The sequence below is a fragment of the Mustela lutreola genome, chromosome 12 (genome assembly GCF_030435805.1).
Source record: "Mustela lutreola isolate mMusLut2 chromosome 12, mMusLut2.pri, whole genome shotgun sequence".
Classification (NCBI taxonomy): domain Eukaryota; kingdom Metazoa; phylum Chordata; class Mammalia; order Carnivora; family Mustelidae; genus Mustela; species Mustela lutreola.
In genome coordinates, this window is record NC_081301.1 from 28,386,328 (window position 1) to 28,400,206 (window position 13,879).

Below are 13,879 nucleotides of genomic sequence, written 5' to 3' on the forward strand. Positions count from 1 at the left end.
ACTCCCTTTCTAAACTATGTTTGTATTAAGTACTGTCCTCTTGGCTATTTCGGCAAATTAGACAGTGACGGAGGAACATGTAGAAACAAATTCATGTGGTAGACCGGTGAATTCCAGATAAATCTGTGTGTATTTTCTTTGAAGTCTAAAAATAAGAGAGAGTAGAAATCTAAGGTCTTCCTGATTTTGTCAATATAAGTAAGCTTCTCTGTGTCCTCCTTTCTACTTCTTTTAGTTTTTTCCTTTTCGGACTGCAGTCACTGCTTATGGTCACCCTATTTGTGTCACCTTTTCTCTATGTTTGTCCTTGTTATTTCTGTTATTTCCATGTAATTTTGTTATTTTTAAAGTCAGTTATTCCTTCATGTGGCATTTGTTCAACTACTCATCTTATAGGGGTCCCAGAGAAACTAGCATAGAGATGGAAATCATTTCTAGACAGTAGGAATTAGGTGGGGGTGCTGGCATCTAGTAATATCCCTTTCTATGAACCTGTCTATTGTGTGCAGGGGTACATAAACTGTTTTCTTAAAATATTTTGTTTATTTATTTGACAGAGATCACGAGTAGGCAGAGAAGCAGAGAGAGAGGAGGAAGCAGGCTCCCCATGGAGCAGAGAGCCCGACATGGGGCCCGATCCCAGGACTCTGGGATCATGACCCCAGCCGAAGGCAGAAGCCTTAACCCACAGAGCCACCCCATAAACTGTTTTAATTGCAGCATCAGTAGGATAATTTCAGATGACAGAATTGATCATTTTGGACTTGTTAAGCCTACGAAATGAATTGGGAAGATGAGCTCTAAATTTTAATTTCCATGGTAATTTACCAGTCTGTTTATTACTCCTGCTGCCTTCGTTACTCACTGGCTATAGTGATTTTACTAAAATTCCGAACACATTATACTTCTGCATAATCATATCCCCATCTTCTTCAGGGTAAAATCCAGACTGGTCACAGACAATCCTTCTAAACTCATTTCCTTGTTTGTCCCTAGATTTATGCATCATGATATACCAAATTAAATGTAAGATCATATGATTTCCATCCATGTTCATAATCTTGTGACTTTTCACATGTCCTCTGGCTTAGCTAGAATATCTTCTCTAAGACCAGTTGCCTAAAACCAACATAAATTTCAAGGATGAGTTAAGCCTTCCCCGCTAAGAACAGCCTCTATTTTCTAAACATGTTGCAATGGCTTTTTCCTTTCATGTCCTCATTGTAGTCCACACATACATCTTTTTGCAATACTTCATCTTTCTGCACAGATCTTTGTATACCTTATACTACACTCTATACTATCTGTACAGAATTCTTTTGGCTTGGTTTCATTTTTTTTTTCCTTAAAGATGGGAATTCTCTTTTTATCTTTGTGGCTCTCATAGAACCTTGAAATTACTAGGCACCAAATAAATATTTGCTGAATAATTATATTTGCTAGTTAGTTTCTGGAACATCCAGAAAAATGGTATCGATAAAAAGGATAATAATTCTGCCTCCCAATCACTATTCACAGGGAAATTATGTGCATAGTTTATATATTCCAGTTATTTTATTGAAAAATTAGCTGAGGTAGAAGAAGCATGAATAATTTAGATTCAATTATTCTAGCATATTATGCCTTCTCAAGGAAGGAAATGAAAGAGAATGTAGAAGAAACAAAGCAAACCTCATTGGGAATTTTGTATTGATTCTTCTTTTTGTATAAGATTATTAACATGACTATTTCATGTAGTTTATATAAAACTATATCTGGTCATAGAAAGAATAATAATTTAAACACAAAGTTTCACATCTTTGTTCTAATTCTAAAAGCATAATGAAAGTCATAAATCAGTAATTTGCCAGCTATGAGATATATGCCCTTATTTCCCCTGTTAACTTTTTAAATATTTTCTGTCTCTTGCTTAAATTAATAACACCTGCTTCCAAAGCTCATAGAACTTCTATTTCAGAGATATTTCTAGTTTTCTCTTAAGAATTATAATGATTGGGAAAACGGATGTACAGCCATCAGATTAAGGAGCACAGTTCTCGAAGTAAAGTAGAAGAGTCTATTTTTATGAATAATTTTCCCATAGTTGATTCTTGGAGAAATCACAATAATGTCGAGCTAAAAATAGATAAAGATAAAAGAAATAATGTACAACTTTCTATGTTGAACTGTCTAATATAATTGTGGAATTATAAAAACTTGTTATAAATCATATTAGCTATTCCCCACTATGTTCCACTATATCCCAAAGATGAATAGTGAATTAACTCAATAAAAATGTGAACAGTATATATAAAGCATTAAGGAATAAAAGAAAAATAAATTATTTTTTACACCATCTTGGTAATAGATAATAAAAGGCAAACTGCAGAGTGGGAGAAAATATCTGAAAATTCTTATTCAAAATACACAAATAACAAAAGGTAAAATTGACATGCTAATTTATAATTGGTTAAAAACCTTAAATAGACACTACACAAATGAGAATATTCACATGGACAATAAGTATATCCAAAAATGCTTAATATAATTATGCAGCTGAGAAATATAATTTAAAACCACAGTGAGATAAAACTATGTACCTGCACCCTGGTCTATATATCTAATCTTCAGTGTATATATAATCGTGAATATATACATTAGTAAAATTAATTCAGTTATATCTTTAAAATGCAGGCATTTTGGGGCACCAGGGTGTCAGAGTGGGTTAATCCTCTACCTTTGGCTCAGGTCATGTACTCCGGGTCCAGGGATGGAGTCCCTCATCGGGCTCTCTGCTCAGTGGGGAGCCTGCTTTCCCCTTTCTTTCTGCTTGCCTCTCTGTCTACTTGGATCTCTCTTTCTCTCTGTCAAGTAAATAAGTAAAATCTTAATAAATAAATAAATAAATAAATAAAATGCAGACATTTTAATAGTCAAAATTATACCTCAGTATAAAAAGGTAAAAGATGTAAATCAGAAGGACTTGGGTCATCAGAGAAATAAATGTATGCGGAAGATCTCGGACTCTCATTCTGGAAGGTTTTGTGATAATTTGTAGGGGGCAGCAAGCCATTTGTATTAAAATTCATTTTATTCATTTGCCCTTCAATGCCTCCCTTGTATTTTCCAGTTTTAAACAAAACTTTTCCTTTTGATGTTAAGGAAGTGTGCTTGGGTACAGGTTGGGCATGGAATTAAAGGAAACAGAATGACAGTTTGGCAGATTGTCTTGAGCAAGGCAGGAAGAAAGCAAGTAGGACGGAAGGAAGGAAGGCACAAGGAGGAAATGGAGAGAAAGAGGGGAGGAAAAGAAAACAGAAAATGTTAACTTATTTATTCTTTCTACTTTGGCAAATTTATGTTAATGAGTGCTTTGAATTTGGACTTAATTGTCTATAATACATGGTTTGGACACAAAATCAAACTTAGTTACTACCTGTCTATTTGGAGCTATGGGACATTCTGCACATTTGGTTCTCTATTTTGATACTAATATATCAATTTTATAATGTCCATGTTAATTCTAAGATCTGTTCACTATTTTTTTTTAAGATTTTTATTTATTTATTTGAGAGAGAGAGGGAGAGCATGAACAGGGTGGGGGGCCAGAGAGAGAGAGGGAGAAGCAGACTCCCTGCTGAGCAGAGTGTCCAATGTGGGACTTTGATCCCTGGACCACCAAGGCACCCTTAAGATCTCTTCATTAATATAAGATTTTGGGATAAGAAAGTTATCTATATTTCATTAAAGAAAATAGAGCAGACTCTGTTTTAATGTCTAAGGTCTTCATATTTCATCTTTAGGCATATATTTAAACTAACAATAAAGTGAAATACAATTTAATAATTATTACACAAATAAAAATAAAAAGCAATGTTAGATAAACTTTAGAAAGTAAAATATTACCAAAACACCACATACTATATTTTATTCCTATCCTTTCTGATAGTTCACTAGTTGGACACTAAATGAGAATCAAAAACACACTGGACCACAAAAGAACATGCATTTACATACTGTGTTTAGTTTCTGTGGTGACTACGTTATAAAATAATTATACCACAACCACCTAAAATCAAGAGCCAAAATATGCACATGAAAACTAGCATTACGCTACAAAAAAATCACATGCATTTGAACTATTAAAAGTTCTCTTTAACTATGGATAACTTTGAAATATCATCAGTAACTTCAACTACTGTATTATAAATTTTTTAAAAAATAAGAGATATGTTAACTGTTTCATGACATTAGTGGATGTCAATATTGAGATTGCCCTTCTTTCAAAGTGCTCTAATCATCCTTAATCTTTGATTAACATTATACCATCTGCTCCATGTAGTTAGCCTTTCTTTCCCTTTGTTTTCTTGCTCTTAAACTAATGAGAAAGCAGTCTTCTCTGGGTTTTCAGAATATATTGCAATCCTCTGGTGTGAGCCTTATCCTTCCAGACACTATTATTGTAAATTCATGGCATCCTGTGCTGTTTGTCACATGACCATGGGAATTGGGCTGTTTAGAGATTTCTGAGAATATCCAAAATTCTCCTTTTAACTATACCCCACCTCCTTGTTTTCACATTTGGATTAGTTTTGACTGCAGCCAAAATCAGGCAGTTTAAAGCCTCTCTCATCTTTCTGGAGCTGTCATCTTTCAAGTTCTACAGGATAGATCTTTTCCTGGAACTACTGAACTCTGCTCTTTTCAGATGCCCAGGCTTTTACCATATCATTAGCACAAAGTTGATTTATCAATTTCTCTGAGGATTCCTGTCATTTTTGTTTAACCCACTTTATCTATTTTGGTTTCAATTAAGATACAAGATATGAACACCTCTGCTGGGTTTCTGTATCATCTGAGATATACCTTTATTTTAACAAATTTTCTCGGCTAGTTTTTTTTTTCTTTCTTTTTTCTTTTCCCCTTCTGTCTTTTTCCCCAGATCTTGACAATAAATTCCAACTTATATACCACTGACATTAATTTTCCAACATGAATTCCCCCTCCATTTTTCTTCTTCTACCTCACTTATAATACTTAGTCTCTAGTGTAGTGACCTATTTAGAAACTGTCCCTGCTCCTCTTCCCCCAGTGGATTTACTTGGAGACAAGTCCCAGAAACCAGCTTCAGGTAACAAAGCCCAGATACAAAGGTGGGTCAGGCCAGGTGGAGATATCAGATCAGTCAGTGCCTCCCTGGTTACCAAGGAGTATGGCCCTGCCCTTGGGGAGCCTTTTTGGCGCCAATCCCAACCAAGGTGAAATAGGCTGGTTCAAATGTCTACTAGGGTAAGTTGTAACTCAATTGGTCACCTAGCATCACTGTGGAGTTTCCTGTGTGTGTTACAATCTCATTGGCCACCAGTGTGTGGCCAGGCCTGACCACAGGGCCTTTGCCCTTAAAAGCTAGTCTGTGAAATAGAGAAGGGTCATCCTCTCTTGTAAGAGGTGTGGCCCCGAACTTTCGGTTAGTTTCTTGATGCTTGGCGTGAAATAAAGCTTTGCTTGACCTTCGCCTTGTATCAGTCTCGCTCCTTTAATCACGGACCCATTATTGGGGCAAAACATCTAGCAGCTTATCAAAACTACCACTGAAAATGTTCCTACTAGTTTATGGCTCTAGTGGTTTCTGTTCCAGAGAAGATTTTGGTTCCCATTTCTCTGATGCATCTCAGTGTCCAGATCTCAGAGTGAGTTTGCTATGAAACTTAAGTTCTTTTATGGTCCCAAGTGAGGTCAGTGATTTCAGTTTGTTCAGCTTTGTCTTGTAAAAATGGGAGCGACATTTTCTAACCTCTTTACATTTCAAGTTTAAACCTGAGATCTTTGCTTTGATTTTTAATATGCTTGGTTAATTTTGAGACCTTCTGTACCTCACTTATTTTTTCAGTCATTCTTTTGCTTAAACATTTAATATACAGTTATTTCATACATAGTACTTGGATTACTTGGTGTCTAAATATGTTTTTGTGGAATTTAATTTTAGAGAATTAAGTATAGAGTTATGTTAAAGTTGCTTTCCTCTGGAACCACCTTGCTGTTCCTTGTTCCATCTTGAGGTGCAAGCTTGCACCTCAGATTTTTGGAGTTGCTTTCTTTACCTTCTAATTTTTCTTCACGTTAAAATGGTTCTCTTCTCTATCATCTTTTCTGGTCTTTATCCTCATTTTTTAAATTACCTCTTTATATGTACAATGTGGAGGGGAGAGTAGTAAAGAATAGGTTCAAACTTAAGCAGCCATCAACTCATATAGACTGTTATATGCATAATGGTAATCACATATCAAAAACCAGTAACAGATATGCAAAAAACAAAGAGAAAGGAATCTAAATATATACAAAAGAAAGCAAACAGACCATCAGAGAAGAGTGTAAGAAAAGGGGATAGATAATTACAAAAACAACCATAAAACAAGTAACAAAATGGCAATAAGTACATACAGATCAATAATTACTTTGAAAGTAAAATAGATTAAACACTCCAATCAAAAGACATAGGGTGAAGAATGGATAAAAAAGTAACACCTATCTATATGCTACCTACAAGAGACTCATCTGAGACCTAAAGACACATGCAGATTGAAAATGACAGGAGAGAGAAGCATTTATCACGCTAATGAAAGTGAAAAGAAACTTGGGATAGCAATATTTTTAACAGACAAAATAGGCTTTAAAACAAAGACTGTAACAAGAGACAAAGAAAGATACTATATAATCATAAAGGGAACAATCTAACAAGAAGATACAATTGTAAATATTTATGCACCCAACACTGGAGCACTCAAATGCATAAAGTAGCTATTAACAAATGAAAGTAATCAATAGTAATACAATAATAATACGGGACTTTAAAATCCTACTTACATCAATGGGAAGGTCATCCAAATAGGAAATCTATGAGGAATCAGTGGCTTTGAATAATACATTGGACCAGATGGATCTAACAGATACATTCAGAGCATTCATCCTAAAGCAGCAGAATACACATTGTTTTCAAGAGCACAAAGCATTCTCCAGAATAGATCACGTTAGACCAGAATAGATCACATGTTAGAAGCTGTTAGTCTCAACAACTTCAAAAAGATCAAATTCATACCATGTATCTTTTCTCACCACAAACTAAAAATCAACCACAAGAAAAAATCTGGAAAGGACACAAATACATGGAGATTAAATGACGTGATACTGAATAATGAATGGGTCAACCAAGAAATCAGAGGAAATTAGAAAAATACATGAAGATAAATGAAAATTAAAACACAATTGTCCAAAATCTGTTAAGATGAAGAAAAGCTGCTCTAAGAGGGAAGTTCATACCAATACAAACCTACCTTAAAAAGCGAGAAAAATAGGGCGCCGGGGTGGCTCAGTGGGTTAAGCCGCTGCCTTTGGCTCAGGTCATGATCTCAGGGTCCTGAGATCGAGTCCCGCATCGGGCTCTCTGCTCAGCAGGGAGCCTGCTTCCCTCTCTCTCTCTCTCTGCCTGCCTCTCCATCTACTTGTGATTTCTCTCTGTCAAATAAATAAATAAAATCTTAAAAACAAAAACGAGAAAAATTTCACATTAAACAACCTAAACTTACACATAAAGAAGCTAGAAAAAGAACAAACCTCAAAACCAGTAGAAGAAAATACTAAAGATTACAGCAACAATAAATAAAATAGAAACTAAAAAAAATTAGAACAGATCAATGAAACCATTTTTTCTCTGATATTTTATCTGAAAATATCAATAAAATTGATAGGCCCCTGGCCAGGCTCATTAAAAAAAAAAAGAATGAGAGAGAGAGAGAGAGAGAAGAGAGAAAAAAAGAGGACTCAAATTCAAAAATGAAAGAGGAGAAATGACAACTGACATAACAGAAATACAAAGGATTATAAGAGAATATTATGAATAATTATAGGCCAAAAAACTGGATAACCTAGAAGAAATGGATAAATTCCTAGAAACACATAACCTTCCAAAATTGAATTAGGAAAAAAATAGAAAATTTGAACAGACTAATCATCAGTAATGAAATTCAAGCAGTAATAAAAAAAAAAAAAACTCCAACAAACAGAAGTCTAGGACCAGATAGCTTCACCGGTGAATTCTACTAAACATTTAAAGAAGAGTTAATACTTATTCTTCTCAAACTATTCGAAAAAGCAGAAGAGAAAAAACGAGCTGTCAGATTCATTCTATGAGGCCATCATTACCTTGATGCCAAAACAATATAATGACACCACAAAAAAGGAGAACTATACACCAATATCTCTGATGAACAGATAGAAAAATCTTCAACAAAATATTAGCAAACTGAATCCAACAATACATTTAAAAATCATTCACCATGATCAAGTATGATTTATTCCTGAGATGCAAGGGTAGTTCAATATTCACAAATCAATCAAATGTGATACATGAACAAGAGAAAAAATACAAACTATACAATCATTTCAATAGAAGCAGGAAAAAAAAGCATTTGACAAAGTATGACATCCATTCATTATAAAAACCCTCGACAAAGTAGGTTTAGTGGGAACATAACTCAATGTCATAAAGGCCATAAAAAAACCCACACAGCTAGCATTATATTCAATGGTGAAAAGTTGAGAACTTTTCCCCTAAGATCAGGAACAAGACAAGGATGTCTACTCTCACCATTTTTATATGGTGAGAAGCCCTAGTCCAGAGTTTACATTAGGGTACACTCCTAGTGTTTTATATTCTATGGGTTTGACAAATATATAATGACATGTATCTACCATACAGTATTATACAAAATAGTTTCACTGCCCTAAAATTCTTCTGTTCATTACATGAACTTTTAATTTGACCTTTTCTCCTGACTCACAATGTTATAAATGTTTTGGATTATTGAGCTAAAGGAGCAAAACAAGGCTCAAATTCAGACTCTGCTCTCCAACCTAAATTGAGCATCCTGTCACTAGCCTGTATCTATGAAGGCAACACCTTTTTCCACGATGGAAAGGTAGTGCTTTCCTGTCCAACTTGAATGCACAATTTTAAGAAAAGCACTTACAATGTGCTTTACCATAAAAAGATAACCCTATATCACAGTACAATAGAATTATCTAAAATACTATATTGTTGAATTTATTGCAAAATTTGTCTTCAAATAATTGCAATATATTTGTTATGGGACAACATTTGATACTGCCTATGTGAGCAAAGAAAGAATTATGAAACCTGTGTCAGTTATATTTTGACACAGTAATTGTAATAACAAAAACCATAAAACATCAGAGGTATACAGTTGGTACATACATACTCCTCCTGTATATAGAGGCCGAGGCTGGGCTTTGCAGATTCAAACTGGCCCTGCAACATGAGTCTTTCATTCCCCTTCTGGGCTGGTAAACAAGTCCAGGTGTTTTCTTATCAAGAGATTGCAAAGGTGTAAGAAGGCATATAGGAGCACACAAGTGATCTTCACATTACAACTGCAGTGCCTCCACTGGCCAAAGCAAGTCATGAAAAAATCCAATGGGAGGGTGCTGTAAAGTTGCATGACAAATGGCACAGGTACAGGGAAAGGAGAAGGACTGAGGCGATAATGCATACTTAATAGTATGAATCTGGCATACATGCATACTTAAGTCGCATAAGTGTATGTCAAAAGATTTAAGTAGTACATCCAAGGGTATGCAGAATTCAGTCTATAGATGCATTTACAAGGCTTTGAAATAATGATCGCCTGTAAAAATGCTTTGTCCAGCCCTGGGAAGTTTGTCCAATTGTCTACTTCATTTCCTTCTTGTGAAGGGATAACCTGACTCTCCCCCGGCCCTATAAAAAGGATTTCAAAAGTATCCACAACAGTAACAAAAAGGTTTTGATGTTGAGGCATAATTTTATTCCCCTGAATAATGTAGGGAAAGCCATGCAGAAACTAATCTTTCTCTGAAAGTGAGTTTTCATTTTCTCTCAAACAAAAGAAAACAAAACACCCATTCTAAATCTAATCAAGTATTTAAAGACAGAGTTTGTGGAAAGGAAAAAAAAATATTTGTTTAGTAGAGGACAAGTGCATATTCTCTTTTCATTTCTTTACAAAACTTCTTAAAAATGCTTAGGCTCTGGTGGTAAAATTTTCATTTCAACAAATAAGATGGTTTGAGTATCTCTCAGTTAACACTTGTCAGTATCAAAGCATAAAATTTACAGAGATATTTGGGCTTACTTCTGTATAAAAACAGCAAAATCATATGTATTGAAAAGCATCCCTGGGGCTACATCTGTGGTCAGAGAACCAAGATTTTCATTCCAGGTTGTTTTTCTAAGAAAAATATATTTACCCCTTTTTAAATTTTTTTTTAAAAGATTTTATTTACTTATTAGAGAGACATCACAAGTAGGCAGAGAGGGGGAAGCAGGCTCCTTGCTGAGCAGAGAGCCCAATATGGGGCTCCATCCCAGGACCCTGAGATCATGACCTGAGCTGAAGGCAGAAGCTTTAACCACTGAGCCACCCAGATGCCCCTGTTTACCTTCTCTAAAGAGGAGCTGTCCATTAACAATTCTTAAGTGGCTCAACAATTAGGAAATCTACTCTGCTGGTATCAGCAAGTGTATACAACAGTACACAATCAAATTAGCTGCTGGCTGAACTGAAAACTAATAGTAAAATTATTCAATTGCACGGTGAAAGTAAAGGTAAGAGATGAACTTTTTTTTTTTAACCCCATAGGTCGCTTCAAAATATGAAATATAAGGCAGATGTGGTATAGGGTTGATAGAATCACTGCTGAAAGAATCGGTTTCAACTATCTTCCCCTGCTTCAAGTCATAAAACAGCTCAACCATTCCCAGAAAACTTGTCTCATCAATATGCCACCAATTGTGTCTAATTTCTTTTGCTTGGCAATACAATGATAATACTTTTCAAGTAACTATGGAGGCAATGCTTTTAGTTTTATGTTATTGTTTGATCAGTTTCATATGATTCTACCCTTTTATATTTCAACATTCCTCATAATAAAACACTCAGCAGGGAAATAAAACGATATATAGGATGGAAACACTTAAGGCGGTTCTGTAGTTTTTTTGGCTTCTTGCTCTCATTAGCAAGAGGTTTGACACAAGAAGCATTGTGACTTTTGTGACCTAATAACATTGGTATTAAAAATAAAACTGGGGCGACTGGGTGGCTCAGTGGGTTAAAGCCTCTGCCTTCGGCTGGGGTCATGGTCCTGGGGTCCTGGGATCAAGCCCCGCGTTGGGCTTTCTGCTCTGCAGAAAGTCTGCTTCCTCCGTTCTCTCCCTGCCTGCCTGACTACTTATGATCTCTGTCAAATAAATAAATAAAATCTTTAAAAAAAATAAAACCAAAGTTTTGTAAATTATGGCATTCATATATCTTCTTAGAAACTTTCTGCTAAAGCTAGACTTGTTGTAAAAGTAAATAAAGATATTCATAGTCTTAATAGCAAGGCACAGTCCCTTTGATTTCATTTAAGGGAAAGCATAGGATTCATACATGATACTGATAATGATAATCTGTTACATGACAGCATGATCCTAAATTGTTACTTTATTTATGATGCAAATCACCCATCATTTATTTAGAGTGAAGCTCTGGAATATTAACATATCTTTACAAAAAACTGATAATATTTTTCAAAGGATAAGAGAAAATTATGGATCTAAAAATAATGTGTTTTCAATTGCATTGGGCTTATGGGAGACTGGAAGCCTTAACCTAATAGTTATCTACTTCTCCAACCTCATTTTACCAACCAGATATATCACATTGAATGCTGGCCCAACAACTTACTGAGTGGACATCTTAGGCTATTACTTAACTATTTGGAAAATCAGTTTTCTCACATTTAAAATGGGAATGAATTCTGTTATTATGAATTAAACGATATGATATATGTCATATATAAATATATATGAATCCTAATTATTTGTTACATTAATTAAATGGCATGATATATATACATAGTATGCATAATATATATAGCGCGCTATATAGCATATATGTATATATAGTATATATACTCTTTCAAATCACATGCAAACACATGAACACACTGCTTTAAATGGTATCAGATACCTAGAAAGCATGCAATAAATTATATCTATCCCCTACAATAAGACCATGACATAGTATGGAAATTCTAGAAAGATTTGGTATATAATTACTATCATTATTTTATTATGTCCTCCTGTACTTCAGTGATATTAATCCACTTTCAGTTTTATGAGCACATGGTACTCATTTTGGTTTCTGACACTTTCTACACCTTTTTTTTTTTTTTTTTTCCTTTTTGGAATGTCTTTTCTATTTTTTTTTCCTACCTAGTAATTAGCTCTTCTGCTGCAATAACTCTTATCTACTGTCATCTAACTTAACTTTCCTTGATCAATCTCTGAAACCTGAGTTGTTTTTAAAATACTGACTTTATTTCTAAAGTAATGTGTTTGACCACTACTATAGGTGCTTTAAATGTTGTCTACTGTGGCTATCCTTCACTAGAGTATCAGCTCACTGAAGGAAAGTGTTGGGGATTGTTCATCTATTTTTCTCAAAGAAATAGCAAGCTGTATTATGATTTAAAAATGGCTGTTTTCATTACTTCTTTTTGCAAATCAACACTATTGTCTCTAATGCATTCAATATTCTCTGTCCAGCATCTAATATTTATCTTGAAGCCATACTAGAATTAATGAGATGCACAGGGAAGAGCATGGTCTCTGACCCTACATTTCAAGCTTCATTTCTCGGTATCTATAATATTTAATGGTAGATGAGGAAATAATTTGACTGAATATCACTGCTTGAATAGCAATTCAAGCTATTGTGCATTATATGTTTCTCTGAAAGTAAAAGACACATTATATTCCATTTAGGACTATTAGGATGATTGTCTCTCTTTGGAGAGATTATGAATGTTCTGTCACACATATAATTTGAATAGCTTAAAGTGCAATTTGTTTTCAGGCTGGGGATTTAATACTATGGTGATCCTTAGAAAACCAACTGATATTCCTAAACAATTTTTGGTTGTAAATCATACATTTTTATAAAGTTGCTAATTATATGATTACTATTCATTTTCACACCCAATATACAGACAAATTCCTTTTAATCCTGAAGAAGATACATGAAAACAAATCACTTAATTGACAATGAGTTTGGTGAAAATTTGAATAATCTGGAGAGACAAATATTCATTCTATTTTCAAAGATCTCCCCCAAAACATGTATTTTGCTTTACTCTTTCCTTACTAAATGTGGCTAATCATATTACATATATACCCATGAAATTATAATCCTTCATGTCCCTCATATTGAGGACAGGGCTTTTATGTCATCTTCACTCATCTTTCACTACTAAATCCGTTCTTCCCACTGGTGGGTCATAAAAGTCTTCACACTGGTTTAACATACCCTTATATGAAGATGGAATGCAGAAAAACCAAAGATCCTAATTGCCTTAGAGATATGTATTGATTTGGTTGAGCTTGTTTTTCCAGATTCAAGATGAATCATTGGATGTAATTTCTGAGCATGAATTCTAAGCTTTATTTTACCCTAAGTTGTATGAAGAAGTCAGTATTGGAATTTTTAGTAAGTGAAAACATTTCTGAAACATATCTTTCAAGAACTAATATTCTTTCTTTCTTACTTTCTTTTATTTTTTAAAGATTTTACTTATTTATTTGACATAGAGAGAGAGATCACAAGTAGGCAGAGAGGTAGGCAGAAGAGAGAGAGAAGGAGAAGCAGGCTCCCTGCTGAGCAGAGAGCCCAATGCAGGGGCTCGATCCCAGGACCCTTACTTAGATCATGACCTGAGCTGAAGGCAGAGGCTTAACCCACTGAGCTACCCAGGCGCCCCACTAATATTCTTTCTGATAATGGGACTGATTTAGATTTACAATGGA